We start from the raw sequence: 23,983 nt of genomic DNA on the forward strand, positions 1-23,983 counted from the left end.
TCAGCATACTTGTATTCCCTCCTTTTGGGACCATGATGGCATAGTGATATATTTCATCCCCCACTGAAGCAGGGTATGAGCCCACACATGGGCATGAAAACATTCTGTTCTCGCTGACCGAGTCAGATGGGACTCAAATATGAGCTTCTTTGAACAGATTTGTCAACAATCTCAGAATAAAGTCACTTATTTGAAGAGCAGCAGATACTCCTTTAAAAAGATCTTCACGGAAGTGTAAGTGCCACTGGGCCAACTAAAGTGACAGGCTTGGGCCAGCTTACCTTGTACAAACCCTGGGCCTTGCTGATCTCATCTACATGGTGAGGTGAGAGGGTGTGAGGGTCACAAACATCCTTCCAGCTCTGACACCCTGGGACTGCAAAGCAAGGTGCAAACTTGCTGAGCAGGGGCATGGTCAGCTAGCTGAGGACAGAGACGTCATTGCTCCTGTCTCCATTTAGCTCTTGCTGAAGTCCCTAAAAGTGTTCCTGTATAAGAGTTTCAAATCCAACCATGGGTAACTCTTAGCCAGGAAAGCACCTTCTTGCGCATTGATTTTTCAGACCGCGGGGTGTCAGTGTATTAATGAGCTGGGACTTGTATCTGTGGTATTGACCGCTCTTTGGCACTGCTTGGATTTTGAGATATAAATTATGCCTGCAAGTGTTTCCTGCTCCAGGATACACGTTATTTATTGTTTGAGGTTGAAATGCACTGAGGATCAGATGTGGGAAACTCGGCGAGTCTGGCTAGGGACAGTTTACAGGTCCTGTATTCTCCTCTAGTGTTCTTTATCCACCCCGTTAGTTCCACCCATCTTGAAAACGAGCAATGGCCCATAAGTATGAGCATGCAGACTGGGTGAGCTGGCCTTGTCCTTGCCGTCCTCTCTGAGACTGGACTGTGGCCTGCAAGGAGTGGCAGGTGGAAGGGGGAAGGAAAATGCAGGGTTTGACTCAGATGACCTGGGTCTGCGTGACACAATACCAAGCTTTCTAGACAGGCTGCCAGTCCCCCGTCGTCTCTATTTCTATGGAAAGAAGCACAGAGACAATTATCAATTTGTTGAGATTACCTTTGACAATGCCTTAATTTGCCTGTATGGTACTGAGTAATAGGCTGGTGTATGTAGAGCCATGTAGGCATATAATGAACATATACACAGGATGCAACCTGACAATATTTCACTATGACTGTATCAAAGAGGGCAAAAGCCCACTTCATACACATTTGGATGGCTATTACTAGAAAAATAGAAAATAGTGGGTATTGGTAAGGATGTGGAGAAATTGGAATCCTGTGCAGTTGCTGGTGGGAATGAAAAATGGTGCAGTCACTTTGGAAGGCAGCTTGGCAGTCCCTCAGAAAGATAAACCATAGAATTACCATATGACCCAGTAACTCCACCTTTAGGTAAAGCTAAGTGAAAAAAGGCAGACACAGAAGGATAAACACTGTATGATTCCATTCATATGAGGCATCCAGAATAGGCAAATTAATGGAGACAAAACTAAAGTAGAGATTACCGGGGCTGGGGCAGGGGGAATGGGGAGTTACTGTTTAATGGGTACAGAGTTTCTGTTTGGGAGGATGAGAAATTTCTAGAGCGGGAGGGAGATGATGATTGTACAGCATTGTGAATGTAATGAACGCCACTTAAAATGATAAACTTTATGTATATTTTACCACAATTTAAAAAGGTAGCAGAAGCACTTGTAGTTGAGTTCAGCTCACTCACTCTGCCCTTCTCTGGCCTCTAGCAGGTCCCATCTGTGCTTCACCATGGTCCTGTTGGGGACAGAGCTTGGGGTGACATCAGTCCCGTTTTACGGACGAGGAAACAATGACATGGAGAATTTGCCCAGGGTTTCCTTCCTTTCGTTTTCTTGTTTCTTACTAGCACATCTATACGTGTATTCTCATTTGTATGCCTGCTTACCACTCACGGGCATACGCGTTCTCTCAGGGAGGGACTTTGTGGGGTCGTTCACCTCAGTATCCCCAGTGCCTGGCACACGAAGACATTTATATGGAAGATACTATTGGTCTGAGGCTAGTCCTGAGCTGGCAGGGAGCAGACACAATGTGTCCTTGTCCTCCTGGCTCCGGCTCCCCGTGTTCTCCAGGATCCAGGCTCTCTGGACAGGCAAGTGGGGACCCGATGTATGTGGAAGGCCTGCATGGTCCAAACTGGAATAGTGGCCTCGGAAGAGCTCCACTGTGGACAACAGGAGCCTCTCTTGATGGCTGTGGGGCCTCCCTCCTAGACTCATCCATTTCCTCATCTGGGACTCTTTCTTACCCTACCTTGAACTTGTCCCTGCACACCCCAGTACCTGGACAGGTGTACTCTCTTCTCTTCCTTCATTCCCCGTGGACTCAGGATGCTCTACTTCCCTGGTCCTGGGCCACAGTGGAAAGTCTGTCCTATCTCTGTCAGAGTAGCTGAGAGCCAGGGCCCATGCATTCAGGAAGGAGGTGAAAGCTGATGTCAGGCTGAACCACAGCCCCCCTGAGGCAGCTTCTTCTCCCTTTAGTGCTTCCTCCCCACCCCAGAGCACCCTGGGCTTCCTCCCCACCCCAGAGCACCCTGAGCTTCCTCCCCACCCCAGAGCACCCTGGGCTTCCTCCCCACCCCAGAGCTCCCTGAGCTTCCTCCCCACCCCAGAGCACCCTGGGCTTCCTCCCCACCCCAGAGCTCCCTGAGCTTCCTCCCCACCCCAGAGCACCCTGGGCTTCCTCCCCACCTCAGAGTAAGCTGGAGCTTCCTCCCCACCCCAGAGCACCCTGGGCTTCCTCCCCACCCCAGAGCACCCTGGGTTTCCTCCCCACGTCAGAGTAAGCTGGAGCTTCCTCCCCACCCCAGAGCTACCTGGGCTTCCTCCCCACCCCAGAGCACCCTGAGCTTCCTCCCCACCCCAGAGCACCCTGGGCTTCCTCCCCACCTCAGAGCACCCTGAGCTTCCTCCCCACCTCAGAGTAAGCTGGAGCTTCCTCCCCACCCCACAGTTCCCTGGGCTTCCTCCCCACCCCAGAGCACCCTGGGCTTCCTCCCCACCTCAGAGTAAGCTGGAGCTTCCTCCCCACCCCAGAGCACCCTGAGCTTCCTCCCCACCCCAGAGCACCCTGGGCTTCCTCCCCACCTCAGAGTAAGCTGGAGCTTCCTCCCCACCCCAGAGCTCCCTGAGCTTCCTCCCCACCCCAGAGCTACCTGGGCTTTCTCCCCACCCCCAGACTGCCCTGGTGCTGCCAATTCACCTTCATGTGTCACCCAGTCTCCAGCACAACTGTCCTGTCAATGCTGACCACAAATCATGCTGCTCCTGCTGAACTGGAAGGTGTTGCCCCTAATAGATCCTGGCCTTACACCTGTCTTTTGGGGTGTCAGTGTTGTGGGGCTTACCTACTTCCCATCAGCCCCTGGCCGTGATTATTTCATCTGTACAATGAGGTAAGAGGGCCTGAGGGTCACAAACATCCCTTCAGCTCTGACACCCTGAGACTGAAAAACAAGGTGAGAACTTGCTGAACAGGGAATGAGCTGCTAGCCAAGGACACAGACATCTTTCTTCTAATCGCTGCTTAGCTGAAAACTATTCAGGGTCATCAGTTACTTCTACTTCACAATAGCTCAAAGGGACTCCTCTCAATGCTGGTCCTCAGCACAGCTTCCTTCTGAGGCTCCTAATGAGGCTGATGACATCATCCTCTACCAACCCCTCAGGCTTAATATCTCAGAGTCAATGTTTGCTTCTAGTTTCCCTTCAGCCCTTCCCAGTCAGCATGAGCCCTGCTGTTCCTATGCCCTGACTTGCTTTCACTCATCTGCCTCCTTCTTACAACCCCTATGGCTGTGGCCACCCCCAGGGCCTGTCTGTTGATCCTGTGATATGTACCACCATGCTCAACTGCTCCTCTTTCTTCCAGATGCCACAGTATAGCCAGAGGGGTCATTTGGAGATACAGAATTAGCCATATACTTTCCCACACATTTCAACAGTTCCTGAAGGATACATATATAGCCCTCACCCAGCTCTGAGACAATAGTCTGCTGGTTGGGAAATGTTTAACAGCGCTGTCCAGGAAAAAGGCCCTTATTTATAGTGTTTGCCAATGTTTGTGGTGTGAATTCCCCCAGCACGGCTGATTTCGAGCTGCCACATGATGTTACTGAGTGCACAGACGGGAAGAGACATGCAGTAAGCAGCACACTGTTACGTGGTGTTTCCTTCCTACAGATCCAATGGGCGCTAAATGACCTCAACAGCAGAGATAAGAGTAAAACATAATAAACTAATTAGACCATGATGAGTTTTGAATACTAATTACATTTTGTGTAATTTATTTATTTGAATATAAGTTAAGTTTTAATGATGGCTTTGTTTAACAACCAGCTCTTAAAATACCTGAAAATTTAACAATCAGCTCTTGCAGGACAACACGAGTCAATGCCAGCCTATAACCCAGCTGGTCTCTGTCTTTCTCAGGGTGTAACAAAGGGCCATTGCCTTGGGAGTTGAACCTCATCAGCTTGCACATGGGTCCTTCTCTGGTTTCTGATGAGCAAGTCCCGCCTGGCAGGTCTGGTCCTGCTCCGGTTTCCTGCTCAGAACCTCCGGTCCCCCCAAAAGTGGCCCTGCCTTGCAGTTCTCTAATTCCCTCTAACTCCAATGATCTCCTCCCAGTTGTGTATTTGCAGCAGCCAATGCTAGGCCCCTGCTGTGGGCCAGTGCAAGGCGTGCAGTCCGGGGACACTCTCTGTGTGGGGTTCTGCTTTGCCTGACTACCAATCTCCTTTGCACCCTCATTTGGAGAGCATGAAGGCAGGGACTGTGTTCTGTGTCCCCCTGCTGGAGTGGCATGGACAGCCTGTGGCCCAGACTCTGTCTGAACCCTCTTGCTGTACAGCATACACATCATCGGATTTCACTAGACTGCTTCTCAGAAGCAGACAGGGACTCCAGATCTCCTCCTGTAAGAGGAAAGCATATTAAAGATAAAAACAAAAGAAGTCCTGGGCACATCAGCATGGTGTACACATCAGGAGGCATTGTGTTTCGAGACTGCAGGAAGTTGGAAGAGTCTGGGGAGATGAGTGAGCAGAGACAAAAGAAGGGAAAGGGAGAGGTCTGTGCCTCCCCCACCCCCATCCTCTTGTGAAGTCAGTCTCCTGGAGGATTGCTGTGCTGTTCATAGAGTCAGAACAGGCCCCAGAGACCGTCACACCCAACAAAGGAGCTCTGGTAGAATAGACCCTCCAAATAGAAATCACTTCCTTATCTCACAAGGAGGGCTTGTGCATACTTGGGAAAGCTGCAGTCTGATTTGGGTCCAGATGGAAGTAAGTGCTAGAGGCATATTCCAGCGTCTGGGAACCTGAAGGAGAGACCATCCTGAAATGTCAGGATGGAAAAAGCTATCCATGGAATTGAAATACAAAGCATCGTATACTTAATATGCAATTTTTAATTCATGAGTCCTTTTCATTTATGGACAACAAAATACAGGTGGCTTTGGAAAGCCCCTGGAATTTGATGAAATGCCATTTGAAATAATTTTGTGGTTTTACATTATGAGAAGTCCAAGGAATTGGTAAGATTTATGGCTGGCATTGTACAGATCACTGTAGAAGAATTTTTCTTTGCAATTAGTTGTCTTATATCTCTAATATTCATTTCAAATACGTGACATTGAAATGGAAAGAAGTCACTTTCTGGGAGGGAAACAAAACAAAACAAAAACAAAAACAGCTTTCCTTGAAGACTGCTCATAGCAGTGATGCTGGCGTAAGCTCAAATGTGAACCGGTCTGATCCTTGGGCTAGGATTCTGGGTTCTTGGCCCCTCCCCTCAGTCCTCCAGAAGGGGCTCTGAAACCTCAGGCATTTTCATAAGCTCTTTGCAGCCGGCCCAGACGTTTCCCTGACCCTCTACATCTTGTCTCTCTCTGCTCACCAGCTTGAGCACCCCGTCATCCTATGGGACCTTCCCCAACCACGAACACTGGCTTGTCATTCATCTGTGCTGCCAGGAAACCTCATTTGTACTTCTATTTGCCCTTACCTCCCGCAGATCATTATCATTATCATAGCCACTGTGATTTCTGCATACTTATAAGGGGCTAAGCACAGGCCTGAGCAGTTTGGGTTGTTTAGGTGTCTGTGCCCAATCCGCTTGTTCTCTGAGTTCCTGGGAGGCAGGGACCACGTAAGACATCATAGTTGCCTTGGTCCAGTGCTTAACACAAGGCTGGACTTATAGTAGCATCCTATAAATATTTGATAAAGGAAGTGGCATGAATCAATTTGTAACTATGTCCCTTAATATCAAACTCATTTCTATTTTGTATTCTAATGAAATGGCGTTAGTCATCTGTATTTTGCAAGAAGGTCCTTCTGTCCTCTCAAGGTCCACCCTCCTGTAATAAATGTAATACATTTGCAGGATGCTTAGTCAGGTCCACAAGCTCAGCCCAGCTTCTCTTCCCTGCCTACTGGGGCTGAGACTGGAGGACTCTGTGGCTGGGACCAGAAGCTGTTTCCTGTGAAATGTGGTCACCCTGATCTTGTTCTTGCTACTGTGAAGCATGCCCCCTTACTGTGTTTCTGCAGCCCCCTTTTGGTCTCCCTCATGTGGGTGAAGGGTTAAACTTGGATAATTAAAATGCAATATATGTACATCACGTAAGTGTATGTCATGGAGTGGCTTTAGTAGGTACTCCAAACTGTCGGCCTCAAACTCCAATATTAGATTTATAAATGGTTGCTTCTGTTGCCTCCCTATAACCTTGGTGGATGGTATGACCTCTTACTTCTTAACTAGAATCACACTTTTATCACTCCTCTTTCAGCCCTAAGTAACTGTCTTTTTAAAAATCTAGTTCACTGTACACCAGCAATTTTCACTATTTCCTAGAGGTGGAGATGTTTCCATGATGATGCTGGGACAGATGCAGGTGCTTCAATCTGATTTATCTAAGGGGTCTGTCTTGGACCCATGGGTCTGAAGCAGGAGTTATAACACCCCTTTCTATCTCCTGCCTGCACTTCAGTGCAAAAGACAGTTGGAGAAAGCAGAAGTTAGGTGGATGAAGTGAAGCACCTCGTGCGGCTTTTTTTTTTCCTTAATAGATCTCTTCACAAAATACATATGTGATTGTTCCCATCAGAGAGAGAGAGAGACAGAGAGAGAGAGAGAGAGAGAGAGAGAGAGAGGAAGAGACGAGAGACCCATTTCTCCACTCCCCTAGAACGTAGCTTCTAAGTAGGTGGTCTGCGCTTGCTGTCTCTGGTGAATGGCATGAGGAGAAAGATTTCCCACCTCCCCCACCCCCCACCACTGAATTGTAGAAATTGCATAATTATGTGGTGAATATAGTCAACGCATATTGACAAACTGAATACTTCAGCATCTAAGGTTGGGTTTTCTGAGTGATCCATATCTGACCATAGTATTTAGCAATTTAGTGCAATTTAGAATTTATAGAGTACCCACGGTCTGCTTGCCCTGCCAGGCATGGAGGACAGAGATGAATGACGTGACTTGCTGTGTCCCAAGAGGTTCTGGTTTTGAAGCTCAGAAGTGGGGGAGGTGGGCAAGGATTGTGACAAGGGAATGAATTTTATAGACACTGGCTCTGTAGGATTCCGGGAGGGGTAAGGTTAGCCCAGTGTTTCTGTAGGCATCAGAACCCTCCTTTAGCAAGTCCCCACAACTAATTCAACTCTGGAATTCAGGGTTGGGCCTGTAGGATTAGACAGGATTTGTCATGTATAGCCCAGAGGTCCTCTTCCCACCCAGAGACCTCCATGCAGTTCTCAGGCCCATGATCCTTATGGAGAGGACTTTTAAAACTTGTTTTAATTGGGGCACAACCAGTAACGTGGGAGATTTTAAGCCCTCAGTTTGGAGAATTTTGATATCATATTGTGGATGAAAAAAGGGCCCCGTACTGAACCTGACAAGCTCAGGGGACGCCTGCATGGCAGGGCTTATAAACTCAGAGACCAAAATAAACCACGTAGGATGGTCTGAACATAAAAATTTCTAATTAAAAGCGAGTTGGTCCTGGTAGATAGTTACATCCTTGGCCTGTAGCTTCCTTGACAAAGGTCAATCTTTACCTTAAGTGAGTCTGTCTATTATCTATCTTTTTGTATCTAAGGTTTTTTTGCATCTTTTGAAATGTCACAGTAGTCTCTTTTTCTAGATCCCTCAGTGTACAACCTTTCACTGATGTGCCATAAATGTTAATTGTTAACTATCCTGTACCCACCAGTGAAAAATAATTATGTGTCTCTCCATTTTACTTTTTATCCCATCCCAGAGATTTCTCCACTTTGTTTTCTCCTGCCCCCTTAATCTACCAGCAATGGATTTCATGTAACCCTCCTTACATTTGCTCCTTTGATGTATAAAATAAGCTGCAAAACTGCCATTCTGCGGTGCATTTTCTCAATCCATTGAGATTTTACTTCTCGTCAATTGTTGTCAATTTGGCTCAAATAAACTCATAAAAATTCTCTATAGGTTTGGGAGTTTCTTACGCCAACAATGATACACCTTGTAACCACCATGTTGAAAACAAAATATAGAACATTTTCAGTCTCTAAGAGAACTTCCTCATACCCCTCTCCAATCAACCACCTAACAATCATCTTCTAACTTGTGTCTCGCTCTCTAGATTAGTTTTCACTATTCTGGATTTAATATAAATGAAGCCATAAAGTATGTACCCTTTGTATCTATCTGGTTTCTTAAAATTTTAAGATTTATCCATTTGGATTTTTATATCAGCTCATTCCTTTTTATTATACCACAATTCATTTATCCATTCAACTGTTGTTTCCAGTTTTTTTTTTTTTGGATTAAGGAAAAAGCTGCTCTGAATATGAATATTCAAGTTCATTTTTTTTTTTTTTTTGTAGACATAGGTTTTTATTTCTTGTGGTAAATCCCTAGAAGTGGAATGGCGGAGAGATAGGGTAGATGTATGTTTAACTTCATAGAAACTAACAAACGATTCTCATTGGTGGGTGTGCCAATCTCTACAACCCTGACCTGTGAGAAGAGAGCTGGCTGGTTCTGATTTTAGCAACACTAGTGGCTGTGAAATAGAACCTCAGTATGTATGGAGAGCTTTACCTTATGCTTGCTTGGTTGACACCTTTCACACTCTCCTGGATGCTCAAAGCCTACCTGTTAGTAGATTGGGGAATATGGTGGGGTGTTCACAGACCAGGAAGCGTGAGTGCCTCACTCAGTCACCCAGGTGGTACACGGGGGATGTCAGCATTCCAGCCTGGCTCAGGCTGTGGTATAATGAAAAAAAATACATATTTGATCTTTGTCCCTGGTTCCTGGCACAGGGGTCCTAAAATTCTTGGAATTTCCTGAGTGGTGAGAGTGTCTCTTATTACTCATAAGGAGCCCCTTTAGACTATCCCTGAGTTTATGCTAATGAGGGGACTCTTGGCAGGCCCCTGGAGAGCTACAGGATGAGGTTAGTAGCCAGAAGAACCAACCACAGGATTAGAGGACTAGGATTTTCAGCTCTACCCCCTGACCTTCTGGGAGGAGAGAGGGGCTGAAGGTTGACTTCAGTCCCCAATGACCATGATTTAATAAATCATGCCTACCTTAAGAAAAAAAGAAAAGAAAACTTGGATAAAATCTCTGAAATGACAATGCTATAAGAGCTTCCAGGTTGGTGAACACATCCGGGTGCAGGGAAGGGGGTGCACTGAGAAAGGAGATGGAAGCTCTGCACACCCCACCCTACACCTTGCCCTGTGCATCTTTTCTATCTGGCTATTCATTTGTAGCCTTTATAATAAAACTGTACTGGCAAGTAGAGTTGCTTTCCTGAGTTTTGTGAATCTTTTTAGCAACTACTATCAAACCTGAGGGGGGGTCATGGGAACTCAGAAGTTTTAGTTGGCTGGGCAGAAGTGAAGCTTGTCTGGGGGCTCCATTTGCAGCTGGCATCTGAAGTGGGGACAGTTTTATGGGACTGAGCCCTTAACTTGTGGGATCTGTGCTAGCTCTGGGTAGTTAGTGTCAGAATTGAATTGAGCTGTTGGATCCCAAGTTGTTAGAGAATTGGAGAACTTAAGTTGGAACTATGTATGTGATACCAGTAAAAACCACAGGGGCTGATTCTTAGTTACCTTCTCCCACTACCTCTCTGTTTTCTGTGGGTACCTAATTCTAAGTTGTCCTTTAAATGGCAGGAACTGCCAATGTTAGGACTGAAGAGTGACAAAAGAGCCCTCCTCTGAGCCATGTGAAATGTGCTGATGCTTTTGTTAAAACAGCAGTCTCATTGTTAATTTTTTTGTTAGTTTTTCTTGCCTCAGGGAACATGTCCAAAACAAATATTGCTAAGACTGACGTCGAAGAGTTTACTGCCTATGTTTTCTTTTAGGTGTTTTATAGTTTCAGGTCTTACATTTAAGTCTTTAATCCATTTTGAGTTTATTTTTATATGTGGTGTAAGAGAATGGTCTAGTTTCACTTTCTTGCATATATCTGTCCAGTTTTCCCAACCATTTATTGAACAGACTGTCTTTACCCCACTGTATGTTCTTGTGTCCTTTGTCATAAATTAAATGACCATATAGGCATGGATTTATTTCTGGGCTCTCTATTGTGTTCCATTGATCTATGGGTCTGTTTTTATGCCAATATCATGCTGTTTTGATTACTATAGACTTGTAGTATAGTTTGATACCAGGTAGCATGATACCTCCAATTTTGTTCTTCTCTCACAAGATTGCTGTGGCTATTCAGGGTCTGTTGTGGTTCCATATAAATTTTAGGATTATTTGTTCCAGTTCTGTGAAAAATGCCATTGGTATTTTGATAGGGATTGCATTGAATCTGTAGATTGCCTTGGGTAGCATGGACATGGTGAAAAAGGTGAAAAGGATTAAGAAGTACAAACTACCAGTTATAGTCACAGGGATGTAAAGTACAGCATAGGGAATGTAGTCAATAATATTATAATAACTATATATGGTATCAGATGGGTACTAGACTTATTGGGGTGATCACTTTTTAAGTTATATAATGTCTAATCACTATATGTGTACACCTGAAACCAATATAATATAGTATGTTGATTGTAATTGAAAAATAAATTTAAAAAAAAGTAAAAAAAAGAAAAACTTCCCAGCAGTCTCATGATGTGAGCATGTATCTCCATGGATTTGCTTGACATTATTTATCAAGCTTCTTAAGTCACACTCTTGCAAAGACTGAATTCCAGAATGTGTCACAGAGTCAGAGTGGAAGCAGACAACATAAACTGCCAAATGTGAGTTTAGGGAGATGACCTGCAGGAGTCTTGCAAGAATACTTTAATGGGAATGTGAATGTCATCGATGAGCAAGACTAAATGGCCATTGCCATGGGATACTTAGGGATGTTTTATGAGTTTTGTTCTATTTTGTGCATTTTAAAGTACTAATAACAGGAAAGAGGGACACTCATTATTATTTATACATAATAAAATATCCATCAATGTTATTTGAACTATTTGCTAGTTTTATTTTTTTCAGAAGTAATGTTTCCCCAGAGTGTCTAAGACTTCCTCTCTCATACTGAGTTGTTGAGCCTAGAGTTCATTGCATTTTAGATTCTGAAGCTGACTTTGTCATGAGGATATCTATGTAATCATACCAGCTGCTAAGACAGCTATTCTCGTTATCTGCCCATGAAAGCAGCTGGCGAACTCCTGGTGCCTTAAGACCACACAAGAGCACATGAGCACATACTGAGACTCATGCAATGCTGGACTTGCAGCTCAGTAGATTTTTGTAAGAAGCAGCCCTTTACATCATGTTTCCACCACTTGCTGGCAGATGAAAGCTCAACCCTGGAGAGATAAAGTTCTTATGTAAGTCCAACTGGTCACTCAGAGCGGAGGGAGGGGAACCCCATCTGTTTGAGCTTTGGCTGCTATGCGGGATGCAGGTTGTGAGGCAATGGCTCACCTCTAGAGACAAAGGAAAGGAAGAGAATATAATGTGTTAGGAAAATAAAAGCTACAATTTATTGAGCATTTACCATGTGTCAGCAATTTGTCAATGCTTTATGGCCATCTCAGCCCTAAGTGGGGAAGGAAACTGAGCCCGGGAAAGACAGAGTCAGTTCTCCAAGGTCAAAGGCCAAGCATGGGGCATTGGCCATGGGAACCAGGCTCTGACTGTGCAGCAGCCCAGTGTCATAAACGCTGCCCTCCCTCTGGTTCAGAGAGCATCACTTTCCTTGTTGTGCAGATGATGTGTGAGTTGGGGTCTTCTCAGTCTCGGTATTCCAGAATCCATTGGCAGCTCTTAGGCTGTCAGTGCTCCTGAGACTGGTCCCTGATCACCCGAGGACCAAGTCCCCATTGTCCTTGTGGGGGATGCTCAGGCTGGCCCTGATTACACGCATCCGTTTTTTCAGGTCTTCCCTTCAGTTCTGAAAATGGGACACCACACACGAAACACTACTGTTCCAGGGGTGATAGCGTTCAATCATGCCTTCGGTTCACCTGGAGTGTGTGCAGCTCCACCTTGGTCTGGTCAATGGCTCTGTTTTCCAGTGGTGGAAGGAACAGGTGCCATCTGTTTTACTGTGTGTTCTGCGTCTTCCACAGAGTCCTCGTGCCGTGTGGGTCTGGGATCTGCATAGTCCCCCAGACACAGAGAAGCCTTTCAGCCTCAGGTGGCTAGCCTCAGGGGGACATCCCTGGTCCTCTCTGACCCTTGCTATTGTCCTGAACTCTTCTGGTTCCCAGTCCCACCCCAGGCACTGGCACAAACCTGCCTTTAACAAGACTTTCCTCAGCTTGGATTGAAATCTGAGAATCTGGAAAGGAAAATAGTGGATCCACAAGGACGTGGAGGTCCGAGGTTTTCACACTTGGTTGAGAAGAGAAAGAAGTAGTCTGTGCTAGGTTGCTCAAGGTAGGCCACACTCAGTAAAATGGTAGACGGCAGCCTGTGTCAGGGCCTCAGCCTCCCGCTCTTCATCCCTGCAGCCCCGATCCTGACCTGAAGTGGCCGTCCTCACCCACCACCTGTCTTGCCTACAGTACCATGAGTGGCCAATAAACCCTCTCATACTCATGATTCCCCTGATGGGATGATGGGGGTGTGAGGAAGGTGTTCTCCCTGCATTCTACAGATGGGCAGACTGACACCTAGAAGCAGTCAAGTGGCTTGCCTTTGAGGACACAGGCTGGCGCAGAGCCTGACTGAGGCTAGGCCTTCAGTGTTCTCTCGGGTTTCTGCCTTCTCACTCTGACTCCTCATCTAGCCTTAGCCCCAAAGTTCCCCACTGGCAGTTCTCCTGCCAGAAGACCAGGCAGGAACATCTCCTTAACATCCAGAACTCTTTGACCCCCCTCCACCTGGATGCCCTTGCCTGTGTTTTCCACAGGTATGTATATCAGCCCTCCCGTGCCGATAGCAGATCATATCATCTCCCTCTCCCACACCTGCTCCCTTTGCTAGAGCCCCACCTTCTGCCCAATACTCCCGCCAGGAGCCTGGTGGTTGGCTCATGTTCCACATCCCAACCTACGGTCCTTGCCCTCCCACTTGAATCCATCTCCTCTGCATACTCACTGTTCCTGCCTCGGCTGAGGCATGAATCATTTCTCACTGTGACAACTGGAATAATCTCAGACAGGTTTCCCCTGCGACTGCTGTCCCCTGCTCCCTGTCGGCCCGGGTGCCTTGTACTCTCTAGCCCATGCAGTAGGAGTTCTTTGTTTGGAAGCAACAGGGACCCATTCTGGCAACTTAAACAGAAGGGGATGCATTGGAGGGATGTGAGTTGGCCCATGGGATTGAAGGGAGGGCTGGCGAACCAGGCAGGACTGGAGCAGGCAGGGTCTCACTGAGAGAATAGACCCACCTCTCCCACTTTACTTTTGTAAATCAAATGTCACTACAGTTGTCAACTGATAGCATCTAGAGGCAAGGGAGTAGGATCTGGCTGAGGGCAAGACACCCAGGGGTCTGAGCGAAAAATTTGGGAGTAAGGTAATTAGGTGATGACAGTGTCTTTGGGTGTAAAATAAAATCACAGCTTGGGAGGACATGCAAAGGAAGAAACAAGACAAGGAGAGAGAGGGAGGGAGAGGGAAAGAAGGAGAAAGAGAGGGAGGGAGAAAAAGAGGGGCAAGGAAGGAAACAAAGAAGGAAGCAAGGAAGATAATGCAGGAAGATGGAGGGAGGAAAGAGGAGACCTGAGATTTGAGATGGGGCAGAACCCAGGAAACCCAGACAGACATCAGTCAGAAGGTTTGAAGCAGAGGGTGGGAGGTGGCTGCTGGGGACATTCCCTGAGCTGTGCCAGTGGCCTCTGGAGCTTTGTGTGTGGGATTTTAGGCGAGTGTGAATAGAAGGTGATTTTATAAGGACACCCACCCAGAGCCATGCTGGGCATAAGGGGAGCAAGTGAAATGTGCCGCAGACCTGTCCTCAGTGCCCACAGGGTGACAGGTTAGGAGATTTGAGAGCAACCAGGCACAGGAGAGGATGCCACCAGCTAAGGCCGTTAGGTTTTTCCAGGTCCTCTGCAAGGTGATGTCGCTGGCCCCTCACAGATGAGGACAGTCAGACTTGGAGAGTTTGAGAGGATTCATCAACATCACAGCTAGAAAGAAAGTGGCACAGCTGGGAAGAGGCACCACTGGGATGTGAACACAGGGCTGTCTGCTTTCCTGCATACTCCATACTTAGCCTCTTTGCATGTGGCTCCCAGACTTGAGGCTCAGGGAAGCTGGGGAAGGCACAGGGCTTGGGGCTCCCGGGTAAGGGGGACTTTGTGGTGGGCAGAGGCACCGCTGCATCAAGGTGACTTTTCCACCTGGGCCTGGCATACCGGGGCCCCTCGTTGGACAGCCCATCCCTGCAGCCGGAGGGGCAGCACAGGGGCCCTCCCCACCTCTCCTACACTGGTCTTTCAATGTCACCAGGCTGCTCCCTCTGGCTTCCAGCACCTTTCCAGACAGGGCCTGCGGGAATAGGTCCTATGACTTGGCTGTTTTCTCAATGCAGCAGGGTCACGAGAGTCTGTTTTGTTTTCCACCACTGCTATTAACCCGAACCTTGCCGTGTAGCATCTAATTTGGGCCTTCAAGCACTCTTGTTTTATCTCATTTCCAGGCCTGCCTCCATTTGTCATAGTTTTCAACATGTCATCTGGAAATTCTGTAACCATTCCGAAAGATAAGGAACCTGCTGCTTGGAATTCTTTGCTGTCTCTTAATTAGTGAATTAAATACAAACAAACCATTAGATCAACGGAAAATACCAAGTTCAGGTGGATCTGTGTTTTCATTTATATATTTTCTAGATCTTGGCCCAGCCCTGCAAATAAACATTTGAAAGTTATCCAGTTACTTTGTTTGATGTGGTCACATGGATTACCAGTCTCTCACAAATGACATTCAGGCCTCAGGGTGGTTTCGGTGAATTCTCTGATCTGCCTGTTGCTCTGATTAATAAGAGAACTGCTAGCTTTTCCTTCCTTTTGGAAGGAGCCTTGGAAATGCCAGCTTCCCATGTGCCTTTGTGTATAAAATGATACTGGACACAGCGGCCCAGAGGATCGTCACTCCTACTGCTGGTGGAGAACACGTCTCCTGTGGTCCCTGCTCCCTGCAGGAGTGTGTATGTAGCTTTGGGGATTAGAGGGAGGGGCAGTGACCCTCATGGTCATACACTTGTGGGGGCCAATCTGAAGCAGAAATCTGAACTTGGAAGATGCCTGTGAGCTGCAGGGGGCGGGGCTGGGACTGAGCTTTCGGATCTTGTGCTGCACTGGTGGGGTGGGGACTTGGGAGAAGAAGGAAGCAGCACCTCAGCAGGCGCAGGGGCTAAGGGTCTCCCCACGCCTTTGTAAGGTTGCTTGTTCCACTGGTCCAAACTGTCACAGCATCTCCACAAAAGAGTCATTGCTTGTATTTTATACTCATCCACATTTGGTACCTGGTCCCAGCCAGTGTGTGGTATCACTTCTGCGCAGTTGATTCTCTTGCTCTTGTTTCACAATCACCTTACTTTACGGCAGTGACGAGAACTGGTCACAGATAGTGGGTGTTTATCAGGCACCATCCTGGCTGGGAGGTTAGGCCACCTTTCACATGGGTGAGGTTTTAGGTTCCATTTCCAGGCTGTGGCCCTGGCGCATCATCCACTGCTCCTATATTTCCCTTCCCGGCCTGTCAGCAGGGACTGTGATGTTTGTTCCTCTACATTCTAGGGCCCACAGCCTACAGCCAGTGTTCCCAGCTTCCAACCCACTTTCATACCCCAAGTCTCCCCCTCTTTTCCCTCACAGTAACTGTACTGCCTTTACAAACACTGGCCTCTGCTGTTGTGCTCTCTCAGGGCACAATGAGAAACCAAAAAGGGTGACTGACAGACACTAGTCTGATGTGGACGGAGTGAGGTCCAGAGCTGAGACATGACTGTGTTGTAAGTAGGTGTGTATGGGAAGGGGGACGGCAGCTTCAGGTAATGAGAGGAACTCATTCCCTAGAGAGTGAGGAGGGCGATGCTGGCTAGAGCCCAGTTACAGAGGCCCAGACGTGGCTGGGAACCAGGGGTAGGGTCAGGCCTTGTGCTTAAGGCTGGATGAAAGCTCTGGTTAGCTACAGGGCTAGTCCCCCACCCTCCCCCAGCTCATTCACCTCATTATGAAGGTGCAGCTAATCAAAGGATGGCTTTTGTTTTCATCTAACCATCTGCAAACAAGAACAAACGTGGGAGAAACCCACCATTCTTCTCAGGGGCATTCTCTTCATTGATCAACATTTACTGTTTGTCCCTGGATGCTGGAAGAGCAAGAGCTCACAAGACAAAGCCGCTCTCTCTAGCAAGACAAGGCTGTATCTAGTTAATTGAAGTGTGTGTGTGTGTGTGTGTGTGTGTGTGTGTTCATGTACAACGATACACATACATTTATGTCTGTGTGGGACCCTGTTACTGCACACACATGACCGCGGTGCAGATTCTGAAGTCAGAGTCATACTTATCTCACATGCGCAGGAGAATAACGCACCTCACAGCTCCCCTCATCTGCTCTAAATGGACATGGAATTCTCATAGCTACTTCTCTTAGGAAAAGTGACCTCTCTGTTCAGTATTGAACTCTAAGGGGGGAACAAAGTCTGCACTTTGCTTAACACTTAGAATGAAATGTACTGGATAGACGAACATGTTTTGGAAATGATAGAGTGTATAGAAATGTCAGGAATTGTTTTTACTAGTATTATTGCTGTACCTACATGTATGTGTATAGGAGCCCTCGCTCTCACCCGTAAATGCACTGGTTCTTACTTTAGATACATCCAACCAAAAGTTCTCGGGTCTTGCTTGCCTTGGTGTGAGGTCCAGTCTTAACACTGTGATGAATCAAAAGCAATGCAGTTTCAACCCCAAAGCACTTCAGATTAACATATGACTTTAAGTCTTTTGGAGGGCCAACATGGGGAACAGCACACAGAAAGGTCTCACAGAGTCCTCAGGACTGTGTCACCACTGTCCTGTGGTCATGGCCTCCTCCCTTACAGCCTTTAGCAGGTCACTATCCCCCTTCTGGTCTCTCCCCAAATCTCTGGCCAGTCTCCCCACCCCCCTGCCTCAGGTCCATTTCCTACCTCTTACAGCTATTCTCCTGGTCCCTGGCTGACCGCCAAAAATGATCCAGAATCCTGCCTCCACTCATGCTTCCTAGGTGATGGAGGGGAAGCTTATGAAGGTTACTTTATGCCATAGTTTTATCTTGGGATATATTAGAAAACCCACTCAAGTTGCATGTGAATCTGTCTTCGGACTGCATCTCCTGTAGGTATCAAACAGTGTGGGAGGTCCCACTTTGGTGACCACTTACAATGGGTCCCCTCTGGGATACACAGGACAGGAATGTCAGCCTCATTTACTGATGAGGAAGCAAAGACTTGCCCAAATCATGGAGCCTCCAAAGGCAGAGCCTGGTCTTAAACCCAGGTCTTCTGACTCTAAGTTTAAGGCCATGCCCACCAACTCTCAGAAAGCAGAGACTGAGTCTCAGAGTTTTATCTTTGGGTCCTGTGTGTGTACAGAAGGAATCACAGCTTCATGGGGGCATAAGTGGAGTTGCGTTTTGGCTGCACAAGCTGGTTGTGTTTCTAGCAGTAACACTGGATGATGGATGATGAGGCAGGTTGAGAGTGTGGGGAGGGGAGCAGCCTTTGGGACTCAGACTGGGGACCCTCACCTCACCTGTGCTCCATGAGCCCACCCAGAGTAGCGCTATGTCTAGCCGCCGAGGTGGGGTCCCCCTAAGACTTCTGGTTCCTCAGCCCCAAAGCTGCTTTTCTTGATGGAATGCAAACCATTCCCTGCCTGGGGCCCTGCCAAGCCTTGGCAGGATTAAATGTGGCATTCAGTTCCAGATTAATCCATGTTGAAACAGTTTGCTTAAGGTGTAGAGACTATTTATTTTATTTAATTTTCTGAAACCCTGAAACAGCTTTAAGGACATGGTTTTGAATTTTTGCACATCAGATACATGAGCACGATTAGTTGTATTTATTTATTTGTTTGTTTATTTATTCCCCTTCTTCCTCCTCACCCCCACCCCAGCTTCGGTTCAAGCTGTCGTTTCTCAGTCTAGTTGTGTAGGACACAGCTCCCTGGCCCATGCTGGTAGTTTTCAGCTTTGCCTTGCACTACCCTAGGCTGAGGTAGTTGGTCCCCCGTCGTTGGTCAGCCTCTTACAGCAGCCCACTGCAGCTCTTGCTGGCTGCCGGTCGCTCACACTGGCTGCCGGCCACTCACTCTGGCCACAGGCTGCTCGTGGCAGCACACGGTAGCCCACAGCAGCCCAGCTCCAGGGAGAGCCGTTGTTCGCAGCTCACTGGCCCATGTGGGAATCGAACCTGCGACCTCGCTATTAGGAGCACAGTGCTCCAACCACCTGAGCCACTGGGCCCACCCAATTAGTTTTATTTTTATAATAGATATCCATAATAATTATAATGCAACGTCACATTTTTATGCTTATTCAAGCTTTGTTTCTTCTTTTAAGCTTCATCCCAGGAATTTGGGCTGGAACTTAAGGATTTGTAGAGCTTCAGTGTGAGAGGAGTGGAAGTGTCTCTCTGAATCTTCTCTGTGAAATTTCCACTAAGCTTCCTCCAGCTTGGACTCCCTCACCCACGGAGAACTACCTACCTTGCAGAGCAGCCCGTTTCCCTGCCAACAGCACTACCTGTCTGAATGTCTGTATTGAACTGAATCAAGACCCATAAAACCTGGGTAGAAGAAGGGTTATTAGGTCTGGGAGGGACTTGAGCCAATTCCTTCATTTTATGAGTGTGAAAACTGAGGCCTGAGGGATGGAAATACTAGGAATCAGAAGCTCTGGCTTTGATCCGTTCTACAAACAGTGAGATCTATGACCTTCCCCCACTCACCGGGCCGACTGCTAGTACCCTTCCATTTCACTGCAGCCCTGTCCAGGCTGACCAACACTGCCATGCCTCTATTACTTTGAAATATTAAGTAAATCAATTTAAATTGGTTAAATTATTAATTTGAACAAATTTATTAAAGATATGTGATTACAGCTTTTTAATCTAATCTTAAGAAGGCCTAGGGCTGGGTGGCCATTTTTCTGGGGTTGAAAAGAAAGTCCCTTTTATTAAAAACTGAAATGTTGGAAAACATTTCAAATCATTATACAGAGACTGCCGATAAGGAACACAGGTTTCTGGGATGATTGTTCATGATACTTTAATGTGGTCACTTAGAGCAAATTAGCCATCGCACTGCACAGCGGGGATTCTCAGAGTGGTCCCTGGATTTACACGTGAGTATCACAGAGAACTTGCTGCAAAGGCAGCCCTAGCCTCCCGCTTCAAAAGCTCAGGGAGGGGACGCCCTACCACCTGTGTTTTCATCAGCCCACCAGGGGATTTCACACATGCTTATGTTTGAGACACACTGCTGTACAGAATATTGTCTTCCTGGTTTATGTGGCTGTGTGACAGTTAATTTTGTATGTCCACTTGGCTAGGCCCATTGTCCAGGTTATTGCTTAAACACCAGTGTAGATGTTGCTTTGAAGGCACTTTTTTTTTAGATTTAAATAAGTGGATTTTGGGTAAAGCAGATTACCCTTTATATTGCGTGTGGGCCTCATCCAATTAGTTGAAGAGATTAAAAGAAGAGACTGAGTTCCCCTGCAGAGAAAGAAATTCTGCCTCCAGACTGTCCTAGAACTCAAGAACAAAATATCATCTCCTGCTAGAATCTCCTGTCTGCCAGCCCGCTCTCCAAATTTTGGACTTGCCAGCCCCCACAATTGTGTGAACCGATTCCTTAAATTCTCTTTCTCTTTCTTTCTGTCTGGCTCTCTCCATCTTGTTGGCTCTGTTTCTCTGGACAACGCAGTGTTAGAATCCAATCTCTACAATCTCTCACTTAGCCCAAGTTTAGCTGCAGTCTTTCTCAGTGCAAGACTACTATATACAGAAAGCTACTTTCATTAGGCAGGAGTTAATACTGCATGAAACTTAACAGCTACCCAGGATCTACAATATTAAGAAGAGCTTACTATTTGTAGGTGTACCTCATTTACTGCATTTATGCACAAGTCTTTGTGTAGACATATACTTTCATTTCTCTTGAGTAAATACTTAGAATCAGAATGGCTGAATCGTATGATAAGCATATGTTTAACTTTTTAAAATACTGCAAAACTGTTTCCAATGTGATTGTATCCTTTTGCATTCCCACTAACAGTGTATGAGAGTTTCAGTTCCTCCACACACTCTCTCACATTCAGAGTGATTAACTTTTTCCATTTTAGTGATTCTAATAGGTGCATAATGATGTCTCATGGTTTAATTTGCATTTCCATAATGACTAATGATGTTGAATAGCTTTTTATGTGCTTATTTTTCATCTGCATATTGTCTTTAATGAGGTGTTTTACAAATCTTTTGCCCATTATTGAGTTTTAAGAGTTTTTTATAAATTCTGGATACAAGCCCTTGTTAGATATATAATTTGAAAATATTTTCTCCCATTCTGTGGCTTGTCTTTTCATTCTCATCATAGTGTCTTTTGAAGAAGAGAAGTTTTAAACTTGATGAAGTCTCATTTATCATTTATCTAATTTTGTTCTTTTGGTGAATTATGCTTTTGGTGTCATGGTTAAGAAATTTTTGCCTAACCCAAAGGTCACAAATAGTTTCTCCTATGTTTTCTTCTAGAAGTTTTATTGTGAGCTAATTTTGGTAGATGGTGCAAAGTATGGATTAGAATTTATTTTTATTCATATGGATATCAACTTGTTTGAGCATCATTTGATAGACTATTTTCTGACATTCAAATGCCTTTGTACCTTTGTCAAATCTCAGCTCTTCTGTGTAGATCTATTTTTGGACTCTTCATTCTCTTCCATTTATCTATTTGTATATTCCACCCCCAAATACCTCATTATTTTGATTCCTGTAGATTTATAATAATACTTGAAATCAGATAGTGTTTGTGAGTTCTTTAAATTTTTTTCAAATTTTTATTTAGATAAATCTGAATTTTAGAAGAAATGTGTCAGTTTTGACAAAAAAGAAAGCTCTGCTTTTTGGGTTTACATCGGGATTGGGATTACATTGAATCTATAGATGAATTTGCAGAGAATTGAGATCATAGTGGTCTGATGTTTTCTGATCCATGAATACAATGTATGTCTCTATTTTTTGAGGTCTTTTAATATTTTTCTCAGCAATATTTTGTGGTGTTTAGTGTATATATGCCTTAAAAATATATTGTCAGATTAATTCCTAAGTATTTCATATTTTTGATGCTATTGTAAATGGTATTGTGTTGTCAACAAAAAAACATCCAGTCTAAGAGAAAGCTTATAAGAGTTTATTTGAGCCAAACTGATGACAACTGCCGGGAAGCAAAGTCTCAATGGATTGAGAAAATGCTCTGAAGAATGGCAGTTTGCAGCCTATTTTATACATAGAATCAAAGGAGGAGGGTTACATGAAATCCATTCGTGATAGATTAAGGGTGTGGGAGAAAGCAAAGCTGGGAACTCTCTGGGATTGGATAAAAGTCAATTGGAGAGACAGGCACTTCTTTTACATAGGTGGGTACAGTATAGGTAATAGTTCACTTTTTATAGCACATAGAAATGTTAATCAAGGGACAAGAATAATAATGAGGGATTCTGTAGTTTCCTGCTCTGGTGTGGGGGGAGAAGGGATTACTGACATTCCAAGAATGTCATTTTAGGTGCAAAGAGACAATAGACAGCCTCACTTAAGGTGAAGATTGACTTTATGAAGGAAGCTTCAGGCTAAAGATGTGATTTCCTGCCATGGCTCACCTTAGTTATGAATTTTTTTATGTTCATGCCATCTTATACAGCTTGTCAGGTTTAACCTGTGGTCCCTCTTCTGTCCTCAGTATTTAAATTTCCTGATTGTTCTCTGCTAGAATATATGAAACACAATTTATTTTTGTATGTTGATTCTGTATCCTGAAACCTTGCTAAACTTTCTTATTAATTCTAGTATTTTTGTTTGTTTATTTATTCATTTTTTATTTTTTGTAGCATGCACTGGAATTTTGACATAGATTAGCAGGTCATCTGTGAATAAAGATAGTTTTACTTCTTCCTTACAATCTCAATGTCTTTTATTTCTTTCTCTTGCCTTGTTGTGTTTGCCAGAACCTAAAGCAAAATATTGAGTAGAAGTTGTAAGAATGGACATCGTTGTCTTGATTTTGATCTTAGGGGAAAACATTCACTCTGTCACTATTAATTGTAATGTGAACAGTAGATTTGTCATAAAGGTCCTTTATCAGGTTAAGGATGTTCCCTCTATTTCTAGTTTTCTGAGAGTTTTTATATTGAATGGATGTTAGATTTTTGAAAATGTTTTACTATGTCTATTGAGAAGCCTACATGGTTTTACTTTTTTAATTTACAAATATGGTGAATTACATTGATTGACTTTCAAATTACAAACCAATCCTGCATTCCTGGGACCTGACATCACTTGGTCATGGTGTATTGCCTTATTGTCTTTTTATATTATTGGATTTGATTTCCTAAAATTTTTTTTTGGCTTTCTTGTTTTTTTCAACCTCTATTTTCATGGGGATATTGGTCTATAGTTTTCTTTACTTGTCATGTCTTTGTCTGGTTTTGGTATCAGAGTAATACTGGTCTCTTAGAATGGGTTGGGAAGTATTTCCTTCTTTACAGTTCCTGGAAGAGTTTATGTAGAATTGGTATTAGTTTTTCCCTTAAATGTTAGGTAATGAAGCCATCTAGATCAGGAGTTTTCTTTTTAGGAAGACTTTCAAGTAAAAATTCAATTAAAAAATAGTCATATGGTTCTTTCAGGTTATCTGTTTACTGTTGAGTGAGCCTTGGAATTTGTGTATTTCATCTAACTTGTGAAATATATTGGCCTCAAGTTTTCCCACTATTCTTTTACTTTACTTTTAACATTTGTAAAATCTATGATTATATCATAATTCCCATTCCTGATATTAGTAATTTGATTCTTCTTTCTTTTCTTTTTTTGTGTGATCAATCTGACTAGGGGTTTATTAATTTATTGAACTTCTAAAAAAATACCTCTACCTCATAATTTCATTGATTTTTCTCTCGTTTTTCTTTTTTCTACTCCATTGACTTATGCTCTGATCTTTATTATTTCCTTTCTTTTGCTTACGTTGGGTTAATTTGCTCTTTTTTTCTAGTTTTTTTTAAGGTGAAAGCTGAGATCACAGATTTGAGTTTTTTCTTTCTTTCTAACCTAGTGTAGTGCTACAAATTTCCCTTGAAGTACTGCTTTATCCACATCCCACCAATTTTTATGTGTCATGTTTTGGCACTCAAATCGCTGTTTTTTGTTTTTTTTTCTCAGTATGGGTCATTTCCCCTGCCTTTTTGCACATGGGTCATTT

At 44.8% G+C, this 23,983-nt stretch overlaps 1 long non-coding RNA gene across 1 annotated transcript in view; it reads left to right on the top strand.

The window, feature by feature from the left end:
* The first annotated feature begins 15,469 nt into the window (after positions 1-15,469).
* LOC141572647 (uncharacterized) overlaps positions 15,470-23,983 on the top strand; it is a 42,882-nt gene continuing 34,368 nt past the window's right edge. Inside the window, exon 1 of the long non-coding RNA XR_012497952.2 lies at positions 15,470-15,670. This is a non-coding gene — a long non-coding RNA (uncharacterized LOC141572647). The remainder of the gene's footprint in view (positions 15,671-23,983) is intronic.

The sequence above is a fragment of the Rhinolophus sinicus genome, chromosome 15 (assembly GCF_057876585.1).
Source record: "Rhinolophus sinicus isolate RSI-liver-muscle chromosome 15, RSI-T2T, whole genome shotgun sequence".
NCBI lineage: Eukaryota > Metazoa > Chordata > Mammalia > Chiroptera > Rhinolophidae > Rhinolophus > Rhinolophus sinicus.